This window comes from Ixodes scapularis, unplaced genomic scaffold, assembly GCF_016920785.2.
Source record: "Ixodes scapularis isolate PalLabHiFi unplaced genomic scaffold, ASM1692078v2 PGA_scaffold10__122_contigs__length_95168666, whole genome shotgun sequence".
NCBI classification, from domain to species: Eukaryota; Metazoa; Arthropoda; class Arachnida; order Ixodida; family Ixodidae; genus Ixodes; species Ixodes scapularis.
In genome coordinates, this window is record NW_024609836.1 from 21,245,615 (window position 1) to 21,252,375 (window position 6,761).

The window sequence follows — 6,761 nt, forward strand, 5'->3', positions numbered from 1 at the left end:
GAAAAATTAAAATACTACATCTTTCCTTTCCTTAAAAAAATAATTCTCATATTCTTCCCTTAGAAAAAATTGAATAAACTCGGTTTTTGAAAAGTGAGGGAAGTAAAAAGTGAAAGCCATTTACAACTCCCTGTAATGCCGAATTGGAGTGCAGCTCTTGAGGAGGAGGAGGGAAGGGTACTGAGGGGAGCGTAGACACCTCCTCCTCCTCTTCCCCTCATTCTTTAATATGCTCCGGGGGAGTCACCTGACCTCGGGGAGGGGGGGGGGGGGGGTGTCACGTGACTTCGGGGGGGAGGGGGTCACGCGACCTCGGGGGGTCACGTGACTTTGGGGTGACCCTGAGGTGACCTTGGGAGGGATCACATCACCTTGGGAGGGGTCACGTGACCTTGGAGTGACCTTGGTTACGCCGACGGCGACGCCGCTCAAGCCGGAAACGGGCGCCTAAGAGCTGCGCTCTAAAAACTGACGCCAAACTGCAGGGCAGTGGGTAGGTATGAAAATGCACGAAAATGAAATGACCTCTGACAACTCTATGTCCTGATACTGTTGTTGGAGCTGGGACGAAACGAACCAGCTCGGTCAGCGTTTGGATTCGAACTGATCTTTTAATCTCGCGCGCTGCAGAGGCATCTTCACCTCGTCGTCATCGTGTGTATGACATGGGCCGGCCGTGAGTGTCGCTACACTGGAAAATATAAATGAATGAAAAGGAAAAGCACGTCGCAATGAGATTTGCGGAAAGCACTGCGGAAAAAGGCTGCGCTGAGGTAGTATGCTGGGTAAAGAAAACATTCACGGGCTGTTCATTTATGCATAAAATTATATGTCCTGCACTTGTCCGTAAGAAGTGCTGCCGAAAGAGTTCACAAAAAAGTAGTCTTTTGGGCGCTCTGGCAGCAACCGGGCTCGATGCGGGCGACTATCTTGTCGCGGGGTGGATGTATCTGGACCCAGGGGCTCTGGTGGCTTTGGGATGAGTGTCGAACACACTGGCACCGGTACTGGTGCACCTTCGAAGGAGGTGCTAGGGACTGCACCCTCAGTAGCGGTCTGTGTGCAGCTGGATGACCAGCTGGCGTCTGGAGACGTCCCAGGAGGCGGAATTCTCCTTGGGCACAGGTTCCACGATCTCTGCAAGAACTGTAGGCGGGGCTGCAGCAGAAGGGGTTGCGGCTGACGGGGCAGCGGCAGGAACTGCAGGCGGGGCTGTAGCAGGAAGGGCTGCAGGCAGGGCTAAGATGATGGCTCGCCATCTTGGGCATGCTGGTCGCTCAACGGTTGAAAATCGCGGCCATCTTGGACACGCTGTACCACGTGCGACGGGTTTGGATCTTGGTCTGACAAACGACGAAAAAGATCGCAATTTCGAGATGCCCGCTCGAACTGCTGCGCTAGTTGGACAGCACGATCGAGGCTAGGTGCGTTAGCTCCGTCGGACTCTCGGATTAAACGATCCTGCACTTCTGTGCTGTGGATCCCCGAAATAAACATCTCCGCGACGAGGATCTCTAAAGCCTCGCCATAATCGAAAAAAGAAGCTAGACGTCTAAGCGCTCCAAGGTACTCGAGAACGGTCTCTCCTGGACCTTGTACTCGGTTAACGAACTTCCGGCGCTCAAGAATGATGTTTGGAGCGGAAGCGAAATGGGTGTCCAGAGCGGACAACAAAACTTGGAACTCATCCTGACTCGCGCTAGCGGGCGGATCTGGTTGAACGCATCAACGACGCGATTGCCTTCATCGCCGAGAAATGAGAATAAAATCACCCGCTCTCGTTTCGGCGGAAAATCCTCGGCGTCGATCGCCTCGAGGTGGGTAAGGAAGCCGCGCTTCCATGTTTGCCACGGCGTCGTCGGTGCGCCGGGCGTGCTGAGAAAATTGGCGGGAACTTTGCACGACGCCATTTCGAACGTCAAAGATGACGCGAAGAGGAAAGAAAATACACGTCCAGTCCGTCGGACGGGGAGTACGACCAACCAACCGCTCGGACCCTCTCAAAACGATGCTAAAAAGAGCAGAGCCGCGACAAAAAGCGGCGAAAATGAAGCCTCAGGGGCGCGGGGGTTCTAAATGCGGGGAAAAAAAAATTATCCCATCCTTAGTCGTCAAAAATGTAGTAATTCCTCGTCGCCAAAATGTAGTAGTAAAAGAAAATGCGGACACCCGAGAAAATAACCAAGAGCAGCGCCTGCGTGGGCCCGGTTCACATGCCGAAGTTGTGACCGGCGGGCCGGGCGCGGGAGCCCCGGAAGGAGAGAGAGACGCGTCCGATGCGGTCGGTGGTTGAAGCGTAAGGCCTGGTTCACACTTGCGAATCGGCGGGCGAATCTGCCAGAATTCGGCCGCCGGGCGTAGCGTCCACTGTGCATTGCCGCGGCCGATTCCGCTTCGGCGGCAGCAGATTAGCTGTAAGTGTGAACCAGGCCTTACTCCGTTTATTAACGGTAAACAAATATGGAGGTATAGAGCGCCACGGGGACGCAACCCTAACAACACAGCGAAATGGTGAAAAGTGGCGCCATCTAAATAGTGCGTAAAGAACTTGTGAAAAATTAAAATACTACACACTTCATGTCGTGCAAGCACGCACACTTAAAGGAACCATGAAAGCGCATTCGACATTTTATTTTACAATTGGAATAGGCTTCAGACAGTGTTGACAAAGTCATAACCTGTACGGAAGCTTGTGTGCCGAACCAATCATTTAAATAGACCCCGCTAGTATTCCTACCCGTGGCGACACCTCGAAAAGGCGGCAAGACCGATTTTCCGTGATGTTCAATCGTAACGTCATAGAATATGCTCGCTCGTAAAGGCCGGTTCACACATCTGCGTTCCGAGCTACAGGAAAGACAGTAACGACACGAACGACATGATACCGGTACAACCGCGACATATGATTGCTTGATAAAGCTGCTCATTGCATTATCTGTCACGCTCTGTAATGCGAACAGAATCGTCCCGATGCCATGTCGTTCTTGTTGTTTCTGTCGTTTCTGTTGCTCGGAACGCAGATGTGTGAACCGGACTTGAGGTTATAGACCGGCTTCACCGCCAGTTTCACTACGCCTCCTCTGGCGCAATGCATTGCGGGAACTGCAGTTTTTCAGCTCGAGGGTCCACGCCGCTTTAGGCTTGCGCGTGTCGATCACGAGCCGTCTCGTGCACTACCGCAGCCTCCTGTGAAGTACAACTATGGCCTGCGTCATGCACGCTCCAGACAGTTGGCGATATCGGTCTGTCGGTCAAAGCGAACGGCGAGCTCTCGTCTTCCTTCTTTGTCGGGAGCAGTTTACAGATATTCCTATTTCCTGGTTGATAACAATAAACTATCGATATGTCGGGCCTGAAATGTTCACTACAGTACACACGGATGAGCACTGTTGAATACTGTACCACTAGGATTACGCTTCCACCGAGAGCTCGAGCACGTAGAATCGATCAGCTGCCCAAATGGCAAAGAATACGACGTAGACGATAGATATCCGCCAGCTCCGACTCTGCAAGCTTCAGCAATGTCAATACCTCGTTCATCGACTCTTAAAGACTACTGAAACCGACAGGTTAACCTCTACGTCACTCCCCTTTTCGGAACATTTGCTAGACGAGACTGCAAAACGTCAGTTTTGGTATTTCTCGTGCATTACTGAGCACAAAATAAGCCTCACATGATTCTATAAAAAAATGAGCGGTATACTAGGCCACCTCTTCATCGAGAAACACCCCTTTTAGCAAAAGTTTGGAACGATTCAGCATCTCGCGAGCTTCGAGTGTGCACGCAGCCAAAAGCATGACAGAAAGCAACAATTACATCCGGCCGTCTCGATTCCGAGCGCCCAGCCTAAGCTTCATAGGGCACTCTCCCCTTACGTGAACAAATATCCGCTAGGCAGGCCGAGCACGCACCCAAACGGCCAAACGTATCCAAAAGGCCGCCACGCAGCATGTATCACTCCAACAACGTGAGCGCACAGCGCACTGCGTACAAAGAGTCGGAAGCATTTGCGCTTGCGTCACCTGTGTCCTGTTCGTAGGGGACACCGTAGTGCGCTGCGAACACGCGAAGAACGCGAGACGTCAAGAAGCCAACGCCGCGTCGATGAAAGAGAGAGAAAGAGTAATGTCGTCTAGACGTCCGAGTAAAAAAATAGTGTCGACGAAATGTGGCAAGCTCTGTCGAGCATCGAATGTCGAAGAAACGATTTGCGGATTTTACATCGATGAAGCAAATGTCGAAGAAACGATCTGCCGATGAAACATCGCAGTGTCGATGAAACGATCGATCTATGAAACCTTGTTCGATGAACTGATTGTCCGTTATAGAACTGCGCACCAAGAATGACGCGGCTTGCCACATGAAAAGTGGCGCGCCCTACGTGATCGAGAGCGCGACAAAGAGACAACGGGGACGACCCCAAAAACCCAAACCACTTCAAACCAAACCAAGCAAAGCCATGCCAAACCAATCCAAACGAAACCAATTCAAGGACAGCTGCTTGTATCATAATAATAAATGCTGACAGTATTTTATAAAGGCCGAAAAAACTGAAAAACAATGCCGGCCGATGATTCCTTAAAGGGATACTTCAACGAAATTTGAAATATTCCCGTCGTGTTCAAAATAGGTTGAATATGATCCACAATATCCGTAAATGACAATCGCATGTTTGTATTTTGATCCTGGTGGCTGTATTTTTCGTTATAAACGGCCCACTCTGGCAAGCGCTCGGAGAAGGCCCAGCTTAGAGCACGTGACATCCAACGCAATCGTGACGTAGGTCGTCTCAAGACGAGCAAAGCTACGGCGAGGCTGGCGTCGAGAGGATGGCCTAGTCGTTCCAGCCACCAAAGCGGCTGCTTTTGTACGAATTTTGAGTGACGGGTTAATCTGCTATAATTTTCTAGGGGGACAATAGCGACTTCTGCGACACACAAAAGGGATTCTCGGGAAGAGGGGAGTTCCTCCTTCCCCCCTTCTCTCGTCGTGGCCGGAGACGAGGCAACCTCCGTCACTAGCTTTCAAGGTTCCTAGACGAGCATTACTAACAAGGCGTTAGCGACATCCACCAGGTGCTCTTTGCTAATCGTTTAATTCGTTTTAAAATTCTTTTTCAAGACTTTTTTAACAAGATATTGGTATGTTCTATGTGATACTGCTCTTTTGAACACATATAGACCAAAAAATGAGCGCCGAAATTTTGTTGTAGTATCCCTTTAAATCGCCGCCTACTTCGGCAAGCACGGTCGATCAACAAAAGCAGAAGCAACTCGAGTGAAAAGGAAAACTCGACCTCCGCGGCCTCTGCTCATGGAATAGCATACGACTGACGGACACCACTGCCAACAAGGATCATGGTGAGGTTTCAAACCAGAGGTGCGTCACGTGAAACCACCCTACCTAATATTAACGCCCTCCCAAAACAAAAAAAGAAAATTGGTCGATGCATATGTTTACTATATATATATGCTGCATAGACGTCCGTAGAGATACGTGTGGGTGGCACAAAAAAAAAAAAAAAGAAAGAAACGGGGGTCAGTGTTGTGATTGCGGCGCCAATTGCGCCAAACTGCGCCAAGGGGCTAACCCTGCTACATCCTGCTACATTTCGCCGAAATATGGGTAATCTGCGCCAAGCCTGCGCCAAAGGACCGATTTCGGTCGCCTTTCAAAACCGAAACTAGACTGAGTACCGTAATTGAGCATGCGTGAGCTAGGTGGCACAAGCGACCGCCCGACAGAAAGTATGCTGCATCAATCGTCCACCCGGTCTCGCATGGTTTTTCCCGCCGTTCCTCATTTCGCGCTCTCGTGGGTCTCGTCTCGCATCCTCCTGAAAATATTTCTCGCCGGGTACCAGCCATGCGGGAGGCACTCACTTGATCGAATGACGTTTTAGCGAACGCCCACGTTTCATCGAACGACACTTTAGCGAATAGTCGGACGCCGCGAAGCGGCGTTTTCGGGTGGTCCAAGTGAGTTCATATTTTTGTAATGAGTTGCCGCAGACTGTCGCCGCGAAGCGGCGTAAAGCGCAGCGCGCCGGATGGGTTAACGCGCGCCCCCGTTATTCGCTAAAACGACCATTCGCTCAAATGTCGCCGTTCGCTAAAATGTCATTCGCTCTTGTGATATGGACCCCAGCCGTGCCGTCATGTTGTAAAACGAAACCACGTTTTTGCGCATTGGGAGTTACTTGTGATCTGAAGCACTCGTTTCTGAAAGAGACGGCCGTGGCAAAACTATTTTTGGTCCCTCCCTACCAGTCGCCGTGGTTATGACGTCCGGTGTTCCCGTCCACACATTGCTGCAGATATGGCGCTTTCTAAAATGAAACAAGGACCGCTGCAGGGTAATCAACAATCCTCTCCTTGTTTAAATTAAACGCTACTACAAAAATCCCTCTGGCTCTAAGACTGTTGTGTCGAAGTACTGTTTACCTAGGTTTCTCTCGGTGGGACTTCTTTTGAGTGGGACCCCGGTACGGTGAAAAGTCTGTCGCAAAAGAAAGTTTAAGACAAGTTAGCTAAAGCACAAAAAGTCAATGTCTGCATGCTGAGCCCGCGCAGCGCGCTTGTTTATCTTAAGTTCAGTTGCACAAAGCGCTCCAAGAACTTTTTGACCCCGACTCGCGATGTCTTGCATTGATGCGCTCAGGTTCTTTTTTTTTTTATTAGCTTTATTATTTTTGTTTTGTTTGCGCTATTTAACCTTTTAAATTAGCTTGTGCCTCGCATACTGGCCTGGCAAGCACGCG

At 50.4% G+C, this 6,761-nt stretch overlaps 1 pseudogene; it reads right to left on the minus strand.

Annotated features, from left to right (window-relative positions):
- Positions 1 to 1,239: 1,239 nt before the first annotated feature.
- LOC120850354 lies at positions 1,240 to 2,248 on the minus strand (annotated as a pseudogene).
- Between the last annotated feature and the right edge of the window lie 4,513 nt (positions 2,249 to 6,761).